We start from the raw sequence: 17,986 nt of genomic DNA on the forward strand, positions 1-17,986 counted from the left end.
AGATTATGGCACTACAACAAACATGCTAAGAGAGGGCCGTCCACCAAAACTCACAGAAGAGGGCATCAATCAGAGAGGTACAAAGAGACCAAAGGTAACCCTGAAAGAGCTGGAAACAGAGGAGACTGGTGCATCTGTCCACAGGACCACGATAAGCTGTACACGCCACAGAGCCGAACTTTACTGAACAGAGACCAGAAAACAGCCACTTCTTACAGAAAAGCTCACCAAAAGGCACGTGGGAGACTCCCCAAACATCTGGACAAAAGTCCTCTGGTCAAAATAGACTAAACTGAAACTTTTTGGCCATCAAGGAAATCACCCAAAGAACAGCATCCCCAAAGTGAAGCATGGTGGTGGCAGCATCATCCTGTCCTCCATGCAGCTGGCATCTGTAGCAGTGTCTTTTTTATATGATGGACAAAACTATAAAAAATATTAGTTTTAAACAAATAGTTTTAACAAAAAAATGCCAGATAAATAAAACCTTTTATTTTAGTCACTTGTTCCAGCAGCTTTACACGTTGATACTTGTCATGTAATGTTGAATCGTAAAAGAACCGGGACTTTTAATTTGATCTAATCCTGTAATTGTAGAGAGGCATACGTTTTTATAAATACTCAGCCCCAGTTTTATGTTTCAAGCAAGTTTGGCTACAAAGCCAGTAAAGAAACTAATTGCTTGTCCAAAGACCTGAGCAGCTCAGAACCATGAGTAATGGCATTAGATGGGAGGACATTTGAAACAACATGATTATGCTTGATCCTTTTGTCTCAGTGAACCGATCAGAATCCGGCTTTTGAATCATAGAACTCTTTCAGATCAATATTTCAAAGTTGCCAAGCATTCCAACTGTACAAAACTTTAGGTTGATATGTAAAAACTATAAAGTTATAAAGGATAAAAAGTAGAAAAAGTAGAAAAAGGATTAGAAGAAGTGATGTAACCAGCATAGTAAATGCAATACACGATTTGTCTACCAAGATAAAATGTTGCATTTATTTTCTGCAACGCAAGACTCATTTTTGTGTTTAGCAGTGTTTGATGCACAACACATTCACAACAACACATATTTTAAATTGCAAAACAACAGGAGTACTTAAAAACGTGAAGTTTCACATAATTGTAGACACAGACACATGGAATGATTCTGAGAGCTACAAATTTAAGTTTTGCGTTACTTACTTATTTTCAATTCATTTCTTAAGGCGCCTTTAAAAGCCAAACAATAGAAAAGGATGATGAAAATGCCAGAAAAAATAGGTTGGACCCTCGTAACATATATGTTCTGTTTTCAACACAAGCCTGAACAGCTGCAGCCACATTAACAAACATCATATCAGCGGGTCTTCATTTCAACAAATAATCAGCTTTTCAGAGGTACTTAAATGAATAAATAAATAAGAACTGCAATAATCCCCAATGTATCATCAAATGAAAGAAGATATCCTGCTTAATCAGAACTGAAAGCCAGCAAGAAGAAAAGGGTTTTCAGCAGTGTTTTAAAATGATCAAGTGTCTGGGCAGTTTGTATGTGAAAAGGAAGGCTGCTCCACAGATAAAAGGCCGCCACCAAAAAGGATCTGTAATTACTGTTTTTGAGCATGGCTACAATGGCTAGGAGCAGCAGTGGCTACTGACCAAGACCGACATACAAAACAATTACAGCCATCTCAGTTAGAGGTAATGCATTAATCTCTCAAAGTCATGATTACTATGGAACATTAATTTAAATATGCTTCTCTTGACAACCAAGTTAATTTGAAGGCATTGTCAAAAATCAGGAGTATAAAAGGCCAAGAGCAGAGGTGTAACCATCTAAAAGGTTGAACTGTCTAAATAAAATGATTTTCTTTTTGTTTATGTTCGGTTTGATGAAGTTTGTCTCCACCCATGATTGAACATCACGAAGATAGTTCAGCAGAGTATGAATGTAACCACAGCTGTTAGTTGTAGAGGCAGATTGATCTGTAGATCATCCGCAAAATGATAAAAGGAAGTCTGATACTTTTTAAAACTGAACCCCAATAGAGACATATATAACGAGAAGAGAACGGGGCCCAACAAGGAGCCTTGAGGTACTCCAAAAATGATTAGGGCCACAGAAGAGGAATACTGGCTTAAATTGTCAGAGAATACTCTCATCTGACAAATAAGACCGGCACCAATTAAAGGTTGTACATTTAATGCCTGCACATAAGTCTGTCCAATGTCACATCCATGCTGTGGCTCTCTGATAAATGATCTGAATTACATTATTATCACATTATTATCACAAATTTAATGCCTGAAATAGACTATGTTGCTTCATTAAGGTTTTGTGTCCAGTTACATTTATCACAGCCACGTGCATCCCAGCCCATAACGCCACCTTTAGGAGACACTTCTCAGCCTAGGTAATTTGCTCACAACCAGTTGATGGAAAATAGGCTAGTTTGCATAATCTTTTAACTGAATTTTTCAGGTCTGCTTGACAGTTATACAGAAAAAAAGCTTGTGTCAGAGCTGACTGACTGTCACAGACTTACAAACCTTGCAACATTAAGGCTGCAATAAGCCCACAATGCACACTTCCATTGTGTTATATAATCTTTTTACACTAAAAGTAGCATGTTCAAACAGTTCAACAGAACTACACCACTAAAACAACCCTATTAAATAAGTCCCCATCACCAGTAGCAGCAGATTAGATCTTTGTGCACTGAAAGATACAAAATACATACAGGTGTGGACTTACATCCATTAACTACCACAAAGTCCTGAGGAACAAGCCTGAAATTTATAAAAGGGATGGCATTATATAGTAGGCTGCGTTGGATCATAGTTTCCAAAGATAATTAGACTAGTTTATCATTTTTGATTGGACCATAGATCTTAGCCTCATGCAGCGGGACTGAAGATTGGGCTGCTAGCTGTCCGATGGTAAAAACAAGTCAATCTCATCAGTTTTTGTCTTCAAGCTGTTGCTGTCAGTTTCAGAGACTCCATCTGAGACACTACAGTTAGCAAACATGTGTTTTTGTTAAGAAAAAGTGAGCTGTGCTCATGTTTTCAGTGAAAATTGTGTGCCCCCGAATGTGTTCCCCATCAATGCCGATAAGAGCTGAAGCTGATAAATACCTGAGACTACTGCCGAGTCATTTAGTGTGGGTTTCCCAAAGCACCCAAAAGGTATAACACTACAAAAACGTGATTACTGTTATCCTCTATCATCAAAAAACCTAATCTGCCACTATGAACATGACACAATACTTAACCTCAATTCAATTCTAAAACCTTCAACCAAACTTTGTTTCTTTAACTTCTATTAGTCAAGAATCATGTGAGCATGACATGGATTTAAAATGGTGGCTGCATGTCTTCAACGCTCAATAATTTTCTACAAATTTTTTACTTAACTCTCTCTGTGGTGCGTGAGATTTAGCGACCTAGCTGTTGCTAGCACAGCAGTTTCAACCTCTGGACAATAACAGCTGCCTATATGTTGATGATACACATTTTGATGTTAAAAAAAAAGTCAGTGAGCACTGCAGAAGAAGTGAATCCACTTCCTGTTCCTGTGAAAAGAGTTATTAATTTATTTGGGGCAGATCTAGTCTTTAGATAGTCGGTCTGAGATTACGGCCTACACACTCACTGCTGATGTTACATAACACACGCGCGCGCACGCAGAATGATACAATGATGCTGGAGGAAACAGGAACAGGAAATAAAAAGAGGGAACGAAAAAGAAAGTGAGGAGAGGAGAGGAGGTAGTTTGTGAGGAGATGATTAAATAAAGAGATGAATGAAAGAGCAGTGATAGCAAGGATAGCAAAGGACATGAATGGAGGAGGAAAAAGTGCGTAAACGGAACAGAAGGCAAGAATAGAGGGAGTGAAAATAAACACATGAGGATGGTAAAGGATAGGAGACAGAAAAAAAGAGGAGGGGACAGAATGATGGTAAAGAGGAAAAAAGGGAATGGAAAGGAAGCAAAGAGATAAGGGGCAAATGAAGAAGAAGAAAGAAGAGGTGGAGGAAAAAAAGGAAATAAAGAGATTAAGGAAGAAGGGAGGGAACAGAAAAGGAAAGCAACAAAGGATAAAAGGGAAAAAAGGAAACAAAATAGGGACGGGAGGGAAAGCAACACAGAGAGAGAGGAAGGAAAGAGATCAAAGAAGGAAAGGCAGAGATGAGGAAAGCAAAAGTAGAAGCTAGAATAAAAGAAAGAAGAGATGAAAGAGGGACAGTTAGGGAAAAGAAGGAAAGAAAATTAAGAGATGAGGAAAAGAAAGAAAGAGGGACAGTTGAGGAAAAGAAGATGAAAAAGATGTTAGAAAAAAGGCAAAGTGTGAACAAAATGTAATCATTACTTTTAAAGTTAAAGAGCGGCAGCAGCTAACTTACACACTCCTGCACGCCAACACACTCATCAACACACACACCTGTAAAAGATTTCCAGACATGCAACCCTGTAACACACACACATAAAACACACACACTGCGCTGCAGAGACTCACCCAGAAGCTCAGCGATTCGTTCTCCATGATGATATAAACTAAAAAGAAAAGACTGATGGAGAGAAACAGAGAGGAGGAGAGGAAGATGATGGGAGATGGGGGAAAGAAGAGGAAGAGGAGGAGTATGTGGAGACGAAGAGGGAGAGAGGAGGAGAAGAAGAAGAAGAAGAAGAAGAGGGAGAGGCAGGATGAGTGGAGGGCTGGTAGGTTCAGCCCACACACTGCCAGCATGACACACTCAGTGTATGCCAGTATGCGTATGTGTGTGTGTGTGTGTGTGAGTGAGTGAGTGTGTGTGTGAGTGCGCACGTTGTCTCCCACTCCAATGCGTGGGTTAGAAAACACACCTCTCTCCCTCTCCTCTCGCTTGTTCGATGTGAGCATGAGCGAGAAGAGAGAGGGGCAAGTGGCGTGGGTGTGGAGGAGCGGCCCCGTCACCATGGAAACGATGCAATCGCCAAAAAAAAGACGAGATTCAGGATTCAGCATTCAGCCATCATCATCAACTACAGCAGCCAATGAGCTCTGCTCAAAGACACGTTTTAATTCATATGTTGAAATCAAACACTTGTGAAATTCAAAGACTTTTTTTTCCTCCCGAGCAGAGAGCGACCAATCAGTGTACACGTGGCCACGGTCACGTGACGCTGGGGTGTTTTCCACATGCGAACCTTTCACCTGTCACTCAGCCGGGGAGGCTGGAGCCAGGCTGCATTCACACTGCAGTAATGAGGCTGCATACTGTACAACTCCTCCATTCATGTCACCGCCTCTGTGCTCCTCAGCCTGAGGAAGCCACCGCCATCATTTAAAACCACATACCAGCAGATAGCAAGATGAAACGGCTGCTTCACATGCCCATTTTAAAATCATCAAAGTTCCAGTGTGTCATATTTAACAGGGATTTATTCACAACAGACAGTACTGTGCAACAGTCTTCACCCACTCCTCATTTCTTCATGTATTTCCAGGAAATAGCTGCAGTGATTTATGGAAACATAGATATATAAATGCAGTAAATAAGGTAAGAACAGAGTTAGTTGAGTTCTGAGCAGCTTTAAAGTGAATATCTGCTCTGAGCTCCTTTATTCTCCAACACAGCCTGAACCCTCTCAGACGAGCTTTCTGTCCTCTCTTTAAGGAGTCTTCAGGAATAGTTCTCCAGGCTTCTTGAAGGACATCCCAAAGCTCTTCTTTGGATGTGGGCTGCCTTTTGTTCCGTTCTCTGCCAACATGATCCCACACTGCTTCAGTAATGTTGAGCTCCGGGCTCTGGGGAGGATTCATCCCTCCATCAGACCTGCTGCCACTGATTTTCAGCCCACTTCTTGTGTCCTTTGGCACAGCTCAGCCTTTTCTCCCTGTTTCCCTTCCTTAAGAACGGCTTCTTGACAGCCACCCTTCCATGGAGCCCATTTCTGATGAGGCTTGGGCCAACAGCAGATGGATCAGCTGAAGGTCCAGATGCATCTCTCAGCTCCTGTGTCAGGTCTTTGCTGGATTTTTTCCTCTTTCTTAACTCATTGGCTGCCAGCCATTTTCAGTGCAGAGAGACCCATACTGCCAAGTGTTTTACAGTATTTTGACTGATTTTCCAAGACCCACAGAAAAGTGTGTCTTATGACTATGTACACACTGAAATTACCAAAAGAAAGAGTAGACTCTCTTCTTTCATCAGGAAAAAAAAGTTTGTTTCTACCATTTTCAGTCCTTTAGTAATAGACAGTAGAACATAGGTTGGTTTCACCAAAAACAGCTGTTTTTGACCAAAAAATGGAGAAAACAAGCTTTTTGTGCAAAGAAACCTGTCAAGCAGAACAGTGACTTTGATGCTAACATTTTTTGCTTTAGTGACACCTCAAACATCTGAAAAGTGGTTTCCTTCCATAAAACAGCAAAAACAACACTGAGAAGGTATTTTGATAGCATAGCATTGTCTGAGTCATCAGAACTGTCTGGTGGTGCGCTCCGCTGAGGTGAAATACGCGCACGCCGACGACTCTCTCCGCTTGGCCCGGGTATCTCGTCGGTGGATAGTAGTGGTACACTACTTCTGCTCCACAGAAGTCTCTGTTCGAGCGTTAGCTGCCTAAATTTTTTGTTTTGTCTCGCCGGCGCCATTTTCTCCTTCTCCGATCTTGGCAATTATAGTTTACAAACATTTTGATTAGTCTCATTGGCTTCAAAGCTGCTTCAGTCTTCTTCTACAATCTATGTGATCTTTACTCATCTCCCATCCAAAGTGGTAATTTTGCCAGTATATTCTCTGTTTAGTGTTTACAAGCCTAAGATTTAGTGACAAACTCCGCTAGATTGTTCCCCAGCCCGCTCCGTTAAAAAACGCAATTGACGTCTATAGACGTCTTTGGCAGTCAACGGTTGTATTTAAATTGACGTCTATAGACGTCAATGGCAGCCAATGAGTTAAGGACATCACTTTCAGATCCTGCTCATCTGCGGGAGATAGTTCTTTAGGCCTGACACTTCTTCTTCTGTCCTCCACTTGTCCAGTTTCCTCAAATGTTTTAAGGACACACTGCACACCATGCTGAGATATGCCAAGTTTTCAGCTAACAGCTCTTTGGGAATCACCTTGTTGCTGCAGAAATCCTGTTTTCTGTCTGTCAGACTGTGTTATCTTTGCTGTTTTTCACACATGCAGCTAAAGAAATGATGTGTCTCTGTGACAGGCTGCTGGGAACAAAGTGCCTAAAGATCCAGTTTAAAATGGCTTCTTTGCTCAGTTGTCTGTTCTGTGTGGACACAACACTGGTTCATCCCTTGAGTTAGGAGCCTTTTTCCTGCCTGAATGAGGTCAGAGTTAAGTGGCTTAAAGAAGAAAAAACACATTCCTCTGAAGATGCTCAGGTACAAGGACTGGACTGAAGATGAAACTCCTGGAGAACTATTGATCAGACCACTTACAGATTACAAGAAAGTCTGACTGTCTTGAGGAAAATATGAAGAGATATGGCTCAAGACTTTTGCACAGTACGATACATACTTATTTTTTATATAATATATGTGTTTTAAAAAAAATACCGGGCATCATAAGAGCCACTGGAACACCACAGTAGTACACAGATTGCATGTAAATCTGGAGCTGAACATCTAATTTAAGGAAAAAAAAGTTTTGGACATGTTGAGGAACACTGATGCTCATGAAAACTGTTACAAATTATCCTGAGAGGAAAATTAAAGAAGCAAATGGCATCACAATCCATCCATTGTGGAGATATTTGTTTCAAGCTCATTTGGGCCCCTGAGATTCACCAAAGACATGAAGATTCATCCTCTGGGGATCACAAAGAACATGCTGAGATATTTTACTGGATGTGTGGTAATATTTTGAGTTACTATTGGGGCTAGACTAATGGCGCTTTTCCACTAGCTCGCCACGGCTCGGTTTGGTTGCGTTTCCATTACACTTCGTGCCTCCTCGACGTGGGCGGGGTCGTCGTAACACGGCTGCACGTGTTGCTGCTCACCCTGTGGCTTTTTGTCGCACAGAAGGCAAGAGAAGAGAGCCAGAGAAGACTCCTGGCCGCCAGACTAAACAGTATTGAAAAGTACCGGAGAGTTTTGTTATACATAGAGCAGTGTGACGCTCAAGATCAAAGACGAGCTTCAAAAAGACGACGTTTGGAGTTAAGCTAACGGTTGCTAACGCTAGCTTTTATTATCCGCGTTATGACGCTTCCAGTGACGACACTCGTCGCCCAATCAGTGGGAGGCAGTTGGCTGACGTCACGTTTTAGTAAAGCTTCGGCCCGCTTGGAACCAGGGCTGAGGTGATACGGAAAATCGTCCCGGTTGCAGATACGGCATGCTAATGGAAACACGCAATGGCCCGCCAAGCCGAGCCGAAGCGAGCTAGTGGAAAAGCGCCATAAGTGTACGAGGAAGACACGGAACAAGAATAAACATCAGATTGGATTTTACTGCTGGAGAGAACTCAGAGAAAAAAAGCAGGATGACCGACAGATGCAGAGTTAGCTTCATCGTTGCTACCAGTAAGTAATGACTTATCAGCTTTCTCAGCTCTGCGGCCTCCAGGCAGCCGGCTGCCCCGTCACTCAGCGGTCCCTGCGCACGATCGACACGGTCACGGCTTTTCTCTGTTCTGGCACCCCGATGGTGGAACGATCTCCCGACTGATGTCAGGACAGCTGAGTCGCTGCCCATCTTTCGCCGCAGGCTGAAAACCCATCTCTTCAGGAAACACTACCCAGATCCGCCCTCTTAGGACATCACCTGTTTCGTCCTAGTTCCTTACGCACTTATTTGTTTCCAAAATTGTCTTTGTTTTCTAAATTGTCTTCCCATTTGTCTAGGTACCCAACTTATCGCACTTACTCTAGCACTAGTTATGCTCTTAGCTGTTTGGTTTTGGAAGGAAATGCACTTATGATTTATCGTGACCTGAAGTTCTTTTGCCTACCGATGTTGAACACACTTATTGTAAGTCGCTTTGGATAAAAGCGTCCGAAATGTATTGTAATGTAACGTCGTTCTGCCCCGTTTGGTTTGCTTGGCTCTGTCGGTGAAGTTGTGGACATACAGGTTTAGATTCATGAAAATAATACGATCATTTGTCCCTCTGCTCTGTGTCGGCTGTAAATCAGAGGAGACTGAAGCTGTGGTTGATTCCTAATGTTAATATACTCCAGACATTTACTTTGGTGCTCTGTATCATGACTAACTGGAAACACAACATTAGTACAGCAGCGTGTTCATCCATGTTATTTATCAGAGATCTAAAGGTAAGTAATAACCCTATCGTGATCGTCTCCGTGTCACAGATGAAGCCTCAGTTAGCACCTCAGTTCTGTTTCAGACTAACATCGTAAAAATGTTTGGTCACTTTTAACAAACTTAACACCAACATCTTGGAAATTTGATGCCTTTCAAAACATTTTCTGGTAATTTCAATAAATGGCTCTGTGTGCACACATGCGCCACATTTAAATCCTTCACATGTTAATCAGAGGTATGTTTTTACAACCGTGGCATTACATCCCACAACTGTAGGTGGAGCCAAAGAGCAAAAAAAGCCTGCCAAACTGTTTGATGATGCTTTAAGTGAGTGTTAACGCATCCTGGAATGTGCTGCACTAAGCTGGCTGCACGTTGCAGTTGCTCCGCTTGCTTAGGTGTGTATTTTCTGGGTTTTTTTGGATCTATATTGAGCTATTTTTTCTGCAAATAAGTGATTTTTTAAAAAAATTTCTGCGCTGGTTTGGAAGCTGTTCTGCTTGAGTGGATTCTCCTCGGATTTTTTTTACACTTTTCAACATCTGTTGATTAGTTATCATGCCAACGCAAGAGTTGTTTACCTACGGGAGCAGTTAATCCAAATGCCAACTAAAGCCCGAAAGTTGCACACCAAATCCCTGACAATTTAAAGAGACAACTAGAAGCTAGAGCAAAAAACAGTTGAAGAAGACATACAGACCAGGCCTTCCTGTAGATATTAGATCACTTGCAAACAAAATGGACGAGCTTGGAGCGCTCAGGAGGACACCGAAAGAATATCAAGAATGCAGAATTATGTGTTTCACTGAAACATGGCTGCAGTAGCATAATCTGGACTCAGATGCGTCTCTCCCCAGCTTTAAGACGATATGAGCTGACGGACACATTAGAAGCAGCAGCAAAAGTAAAGGTGGAGGCATCGCAGTGCTTGTTAACAACAGATGGTGTAATCCTGTGAAGGAGAGGCTATGTACCCGGGACATTGAACTAAAAGCTGCGAGTTTACGTCCATATTATCTACCAGGTAGCTCACCTGTGTTATTCTGGGAGTGGTTCATATATTACACTGAAGGTGTGTGTATCAGTCACTGCTGACTGTCTGTGACGTCATCAACTCAGTCTTTACCAGGCTTCAAACACAACATCCGAACACATTAATGGTGATTACTGGAGGTTTCAACCAAGTCTCCCTTTCAGCTTCACTTCCAACCTTCCAACAGTTTGTCAACTGCCCCATCCCAGAAAACAAAAAGTTGGACTTATTCTAGGTTAACGTAAAAGACGAGCGGTCTTTTCCAAATCAGACCACACTCTGGTTCTTCTCACCTCCAACTATATACCCATTGTCAGGCAGCAACCTATCAATATTTTTTCTCAGGAGACTTAAGATGAACTGTGGAGATGCTGTGAATCCACAGACTGGAATGCACTCCGTGAGCCATATAGAGATGATATCAATGCTTTGACCTAGTGTGTGACGGATTAGGAGAGTATTATTCCCACATGGACAGTAATGTGCTTCCCCAGTAACAAACCCTGGATCACCAGGGACCTGAAAAAGCTGCCCAACATCAAAAAGAAAGCCTTCAGGGAGACAGGGAGTTATTGAGGACTGTTCAAAAACAGTTGAAAAAGAAGACAAGAGTGCAAGGTGTGCAGAAAGTTGGAAGGAAACCTAAAGCCAATTCATGTGAGAGACGTGTGGTCTGGGATGAAAAAGATCACAGGCTTTAAGGGGAAAGAGGCCTTGACAGAGCCAATGAGCTGAACATGTATTTCAATAGGTTCAGCTAGCTCCCCACCTGCCTCCAGTAACAGACCTCACCCCCGACCTGTGCCCACATCCTCCCCATCACAACTTCAGGGACCAGCACAGCAGCACGGTGAGGATGGCCGCCTGGATTATTGAGCCCCTAGAGCTGATCGTAAAAAGAAGAATGCTGAACAACACTGACCATCCTCTTCTCAACACTGTGTTAAAAAAGCGGAGTGTGATCAGTTTAAGGCTTCTTTAGCTCTGCTCCAAAAAACAAAGATACAAGAGGTCCTTCCTGCCAGCAGCAAAAACTGTTTATAATGAAAGCTTGTAATGATTGCTTAAAAATAATTACTGCAACAGTATAATCTCCCTTTGGGATTAATGAAGCATTTTTTCATTTAATTTATTTGAACTAATCTGTGACCTTTAGTGGCATTGGCGGGTGCATTTATAATGAGTAACCTAAACAGCATCAGGAGGCCTCTAAAATCATTTAAAGTTGAGAGATGGTGTCGAGGTGGACTTCATCCTTTGGTTTTTATTGGTTGATAAGACTTATATAACACAGAGGCTGGATAGAAACCTAACCGTCAGCAAGCACTTCTTATCAGGATAGCAACCTATCAATATTTTTTCTCAGGAGACTTAAGATGAACTGTGGAGATGCTGTGAATCCACAGACTGGAATGCACTCCGTGAGCCATATAGAGATGATATCAATGCTTTGACCTAGTGTGTGACGGATTAGGAGAGTATTATTCCCACATGGACAGTAATGTGCTTCCCCAGTAACAAACCCTGGATCACCAGGGACCTGAAAAAGCTGCCCAACATCAAAAAGAAAGCCTTCAGGGAGACAGGGAGTTATTGAGGACTGTTCAAAAACAGTTGAAAAAGAAGACAAGAGTGCAAGGTGTGCAGAAAGTTGGAAGGAAACCTAAAGCCAATTCATGTGAGAGACGTGTGGTCTGGGATGAAAAAGATCACAGGCTTTAAGGGGAAAGAGGCCTTGACAGAGCCAATGAGCTGAACATGTATTTCAATAGGTTCAGCTAGCTCCCCACCTGCCTCCAGTAACAGACCTCACCCCCGACCTGTGCCCACATCCTCCCCGTCACAACTTCAGGGACCAGCACAGCAGCACGGTGAGGATGGCCGCCTGGATTATTGAGCCCCTAGAGCTGATCGTAAAAAGAAGAATGCTGAACAACACTGACCATCCTCTTCTCAACACTGTGTTAAAAAAGCGGAGTGTGATCAGTTTAAGGCTTCTTTAGCTCTGCTCCAAAAAACAAAGATACAAGAGGTCCTTCCTGCCAGCAGCAAAAACTGTTTATAATGAAAGCTTGTAATGATTGCTTAAAAATAATTACTGCAACAGTATAATCTCCCTTTGGGATTAATGAAGCATTTTTTCATTTCATTTATTTGAACTAATCTGTGACCTTTAGTGGCATTGGCGGGTGCATTTATAATGAGTAACCTAAACAGCATCAGGAGGCCTCTAAAATCATTTAAAGTTGAGAGATGGTGTCGAGGTGGACTTCATCCTTTGGTTTTTATTGGTTGATAAGACTTATATAACACAGAGGCTGGATAGAAACCTAACCGTCAGCAAGCACTTCTTATCAGGATGTTTTATTCATTCATACTGTTTTAACTTCATCTGAATCTGTTGCCACTGTCACAGTCTCTGTATGATGCATGTCAAACAAAAAGCTACTCTGACAAGACACTTTTTGTGAGCCATCACACTTGATGGATGAATCAGCCGCAGCAGATAAACCCGTAATCTAGCTTCCCTCCTCTCTAGATCTGCTGCAAATATGGTTCGTAGATGAAAGAAAATGACAGTGAACCCAAAATCTGTTTATTCCTGAATGAAAAGGGGAAGACAACAGGCAGAGCAGATGGAGCTTAAATGTTCTCAATGAGACAACTGGTTTGTCATACAGTTACATAAGGAAGCTGAGGGAGCTGAGAAAGCTCTGCAGCTTATGTTAGTTCAGACTGCAGCATATTTTTGGTTGGATACGATGGCAACTGTGTCAGAGCAGACGATTAAAGAGTTGCTCATTCTTTTGTGACACGGCCAAAACAAATGACAGGCTGCACATCGGTCTGTCCACTGCTGGTCATCTTTCAGAATATGCACGATAACATCAGGGGGGAGGAGCCTAAGGCTGACGCCCAGCTAACAAGAACACAAACTAACAGTGGTATTTCTAAGCAGGTACAGATGCATTATTGATCAGCCTTAAAGAGTGGATAATGTGCGTTTTAGGCTTGTTTTTTCTAATCTTCTATGTGTTATATAGCTCTGCATGCACGAGAAAGGTCCACACCAGAGGGAGTCGTTCTCCTCCAGTGAAGGAGCTGCTGATTCATCTGAAACACCTCTTTTATAGTCCAAGCGTGTCTGCTGCTCCTTACATACACGAAACACATTTACATAATGCCTGCCTTGTGGCTAATTTGGTACATCTTAAACACAGAGTGAGCAACTGTTTACACTCATCTTTTGACCAATCAGAGCAGACTGGGCCTTTCAGGAGGGGGTTTTAAAGAAACAGGAGCTAAAGCAGAACTTTCAGAGCGAAGATGACAACAAGAGTTGCCCCGTTGTACAATTTTAAGAGCAAAAAAACACAACAAAGAGGCACAAAAACACCTTAAAAGGATGAAAGACTTTTAAAAACAGATTGAAAACTATAAAAGATTCAAAAGCACCACAAAGAGCACCACTGACCACCTCATTCTCCTCAAACGCCTCCGTGATGATATTGGACTCTCATACACTCCCCTGGACTGGTTTACATCCAAAACGCTTCCAGTCACATGCGGTGTCCCTCAAGGGTCCGTACTTGGTACATTGCTTTTCATTTTATACATGCTCCCCCTTGGCCATATCATCAACCAGTATGGAATTTCATTCCATTGCTACGCCGATGACACCCAACTGTATCTCAGGACTGATTCAACTGCTCCACCACCATCAGAATCAACACCACTCTCAACACTCTCTGCCTGTCTGGGGGAGATAAAGGTGTGGATGAGCTAAAACTTCCTTCAACTCAACTGCACTAAAACAGAAGCCATACTTATTGGCACCCCCCACCAGGTCCAATCATCCACAATAACCACTCTCACCTTTTCTGGACAAAATATTCCCATTTCCTCTGTTGTCACCAACCTTGGTGTGAGACTGGACCCTCATCTAACCCTTGAAAACTACATCAAACATCTGTGCAAATCTTGTTACTTCCACCTAAAAAACATCGCCAGACTCCGCCCCTCTCTCACCGTATCTGATCCTGAGAAGCTCGTCCACGCCTTCATCTCCTCCAGACTCAACTACTGCAACGCCCTCCTCATTGGGTCCCCAAAGGAAAACTCTCCAGAAGCTCCAACTAATCCAGAACAACGCAGCCCAGATACTACTCAGAACCAGAAAACATGAACACATCACCCCAGTACTCCGCACACTTCACTGGCTTCCCATCACTGCAAGAATCAAGTACAAAATCGCCCTCATCATTCACCAGTGCATTTACGGAAACGCCCCACCATACCTTAAAGAACTCCTCACCCAGTAGTCCCACACCCAGAACACTTTTCTGGACATCAGAATCTCCTCCACCTTCCAAGAACCAAGCTCCGGTATCACGTCTGTGGAACTCCCTGCCCAGCCCCCTCAGGACCCCACAGACTGTGAACTCTTTTAAAAAACATCTTAAAGGGATAGTTTGTCTCTTTTGACATGAATGCACGCAATGATACGAAGGGAGAGAAAATAGCGCCAAGCGATTGTGAGGTCTGACTTCTTCCTGGAGAACAATTTTGTGATGCAAATGTATTACTCTTTTGAACGCATATTGTTTTGAGAAGCAAAACGCTTTATTTTTGTGACCCCAGCCAACTAGCCGGACTACCTTCGTCAACACCAAAACTAGGCTGGAACTCGGCTCACAGGACGCAGTCGGAGGTAAGAAAATGTTCATGCACGATATTGCTAGTATGGGATGTCATACAGCTTCATGTCAAAAGAGGCGAACTATCCCTTTAAGACCTTTCTTTTTAAAGAGGCTTTTAATCAATAAATTAAAATTGTTAATGTTGTTTTGTTCATTTTTACTGATTGTAGCACTTTGAGATTTTTTTTTAAATGAAAAGTGCGTGATAAATAAAATGTATTATTATTAGAATTACAAAGATACCGTACATACACACAAAACCGTCAAAAAGAATGCAGTAGAATCAAAAAGAGATACAACACCATGACAGATCTCGTTATCTTTGCATTATCTTTAGCTTTCCTGTGAGCTTTTCATTTTTCTGTCCTGGTTAGGATGCTGTGAAGCTGGAATGATTTCTGCTGGTAATTCTGACACTTTTTGTATATCCGTTACGATGCATCACCATAGCAAAGGAAAAGTTGTTTGCATTTGGCAGCTGATTGAGATAAGTTGAAGAGGAGAAGTCTATGATGCAGAGCAGGAACAAAATAGAGAGGAGGAAGTGCAAATTATTTCTTTCCTTGATCATCAGAGGAAGTGTGAGACCACTAGTGTATGAAATTGATGAGTTTGGACCCCTGACGAGGATACAGATGGACGGGAATTTTTTTTCTTTATTGATGCCGGGCTGCACGAACAACTCTTAACAGCTCTCTGCTCAGCTTTAAGACTATCCAGGCAGACAGAGACTGCAGACAGAGCGCTAACAGGAAAGGAGGAGGATCACAGAGCTGGTTAACAACAGATGGTGTAATCCTGGACATGTCACTGAGAAGGAGCGTCTCTGCACCCCAGATGTTGAACTGCTGGCTGAGAGTTTCTGTCCATGTTGTCTACTGAGAGTTCACCTGAGTTACCTGCTGACGCTGTGTGTGACATCATCAGCTAAGTTGTTGCTAAGCTACAAAAACAACACCTCAATCCATTGATGGCGACCTCTAAAGATTTCAACCACACCAAAGACAAATCATCTAAAAAGAGGCTCAAATAAACACAGCAAAGACAATAAAAAAAGATACGAAAAACTCTTCCAACGGGGTGTAAAACCATCACAGAGATCCAACACAACAGACATATCACCATGTAAAACCCCACAAAAATACATAATCAGATCCAAAAAAATGACTAATTCTACTTCTAATAGTGTATCTCTTTCAGTCCAAATATCTTCCTCCTGTGGGATGGAAGGTTGTAGAGTCCTAACACACTACGTTTTTAATAAGCTGACGTTTAGTCCAATTCAATTAGAGAATACAGAGAAATCTCTTTCACTTCGAAAAACATTCAAAAATTCAACAGGCCATGTACAGCTTAAAGAAATAAGTAGCCATGCTAAACAGGAGGCTGGGACGAAACTTTTAAAAACATGACATGCATCTGCTTTTAGTTTCCTTTTCAAGCTTCACTAAAGTTAGAGCTTTGCAGGCTTAAAGAAATGGTTTTACAGTGGTGTGTAACCAGCTGTGCTGCAGATACACACTGACCTCTGTAGGACTGACGGAGATCAACTCAGATTCTTGTTTGGTCGCTGAAAAAAAGAAACTGCTGACACAGGAATACTGTAATACCTTCACCTGCGGTCTTAGCAGAGAAAACACGGACATACTGAGCGTTTACGTCCTGAGCGTTTGCGTCTTCGCTCTGTGGGTTGGATCATGACACGACCTGCTGGCCACAGACAGGCAGCAGATAGAAATCCTGTTTAGAATTCCACTGTTCTTCACCTCTCAGGGGATTTTGAAACCCTGTGCTGAAAATCTGCATTTTGGGATTTACATTTTAATTTCAGGCTGAACACGCAGTCAACCGACTGTTGAGTTACCACGGCAACCAGCCAAAAGTAGGAGATCATAAACCCGTATATCTGAGGTGAGTCCGAAGCAATGCCAGGCTGGAACTGCTTCAGCTGTGGAACTCGGAGCTGCATTTCCCTCTCAGAACGTACAGAAAGTTATCAAGTAGACTCCGGTAATGAACAGATTACTCATAATGACCCCATCTTTTGTCAAACAGGAGTACTGGTCATCAGGTCAGGTGTGTAGACTCACCTGTGCTCATGCTTAGCTGAAAAGGATTTTATGGTAATTAAAATGATTCATTTTCTTCACTGGAGGCAGTGAAGCTCCTCAGGATTAACCTCACTTTTTAAGACAAGCAGTCCACTTTGGAGCTGAAATGATCATAAACTGATTATTTTGAGCAAAAAAAAAATCTGATATTTTGTATTTATGTGTCCTAAAGATAAAGAGAAAACAACTGCCTCGTTTTCTCTTTATCTTAAGTTGAATGAAAGCCTCTGATCAGAATTCAGGATGCATCTCATCAATCTAAATAATCAGAATACATCAAAGTGGTGTTGATGTAGCAGCAGTTACCTTTGACACATCAACATTTAACAGTTCTTAAAAAAAAAAAAAAACTGGCCTAAAATACCTAAAAACAGCTTTATGCACAAAAAAAATACATTAGAACATTATTTTATGAAACAAACAGCTTTTAAATGGTGAGTAAAGTACAGAAATTACTGTACCTATCACAACAAGGTCCATGGACTTTGCTACAGTGGATCTCATTTACTAAACTTGGATTTAAGTTTTACGTTTAAAAGCTTCGTGATGCCGAACATTGTTAAAGACTAAAAGCTGCATTTCCAAAACTTTTTTCCTTTAAACCTCTTGGATGGTTGCAGTTCCATCATACTTTTTTGATTTACATTAGATTTACTTTTGTACAAAGATTTCAGGAAAACAGAAAATTATCTTTTTGGGTTTTAAGTGGCTGGTGAGACAAAAACATTGAAACAGAGAAATCTATACACTGAACAATCAATCTATAACCAAAAAAACTAATTATCAGATGTCTTAATGATGACACATATTTGGAAACGTAAATTAGTTTTTATAACTTCAGTATCGGCTGTCAAACAATTCACATCTGAAACATACTAGTATGA

The 17,986-nt window shown here is 41.8% G+C and overlaps 1 protein-coding gene across 9 annotated transcripts in view; it reads right to left on the minus strand.

The window, feature by feature from the left end:
- Positions 1-4,752, minus strand: part of shank3b (SH3 and multiple ankyrin repeat domains 3b) — a 93,797-nt gene extending 89,045 nt beyond the window's left edge. For 6 of the 9 annotated variants that reach the window (XM_075472281.1, XM_075472282.1, XM_075472280.1 and 3 more), the window contains exon 1: positions 4,504-4,752. The gene's annotated coding sequence lies outside the window, so the exon portion shown is untranslated. The remainder of the gene's footprint in view (positions 1-4,503) is intronic. The other 3 variants (XM_075472284.1, XM_075472286.1, XM_075472283.1) reach the window with 1 other exon arrangement.
- Between the last annotated feature and the right edge of the window lie 13,234 nt (positions 4,753-17,986).

This window comes from Odontesthes bonariensis, chromosome 8, assembly GCF_027942865.1.
Source record: "Odontesthes bonariensis isolate fOdoBon6 chromosome 8, fOdoBon6.hap1, whole genome shotgun sequence".
In the NCBI taxonomy this organism is placed as follows: Eukaryota; Metazoa; Chordata; class Actinopteri; order Atheriniformes; family Atherinopsidae; genus Odontesthes; species Odontesthes bonariensis.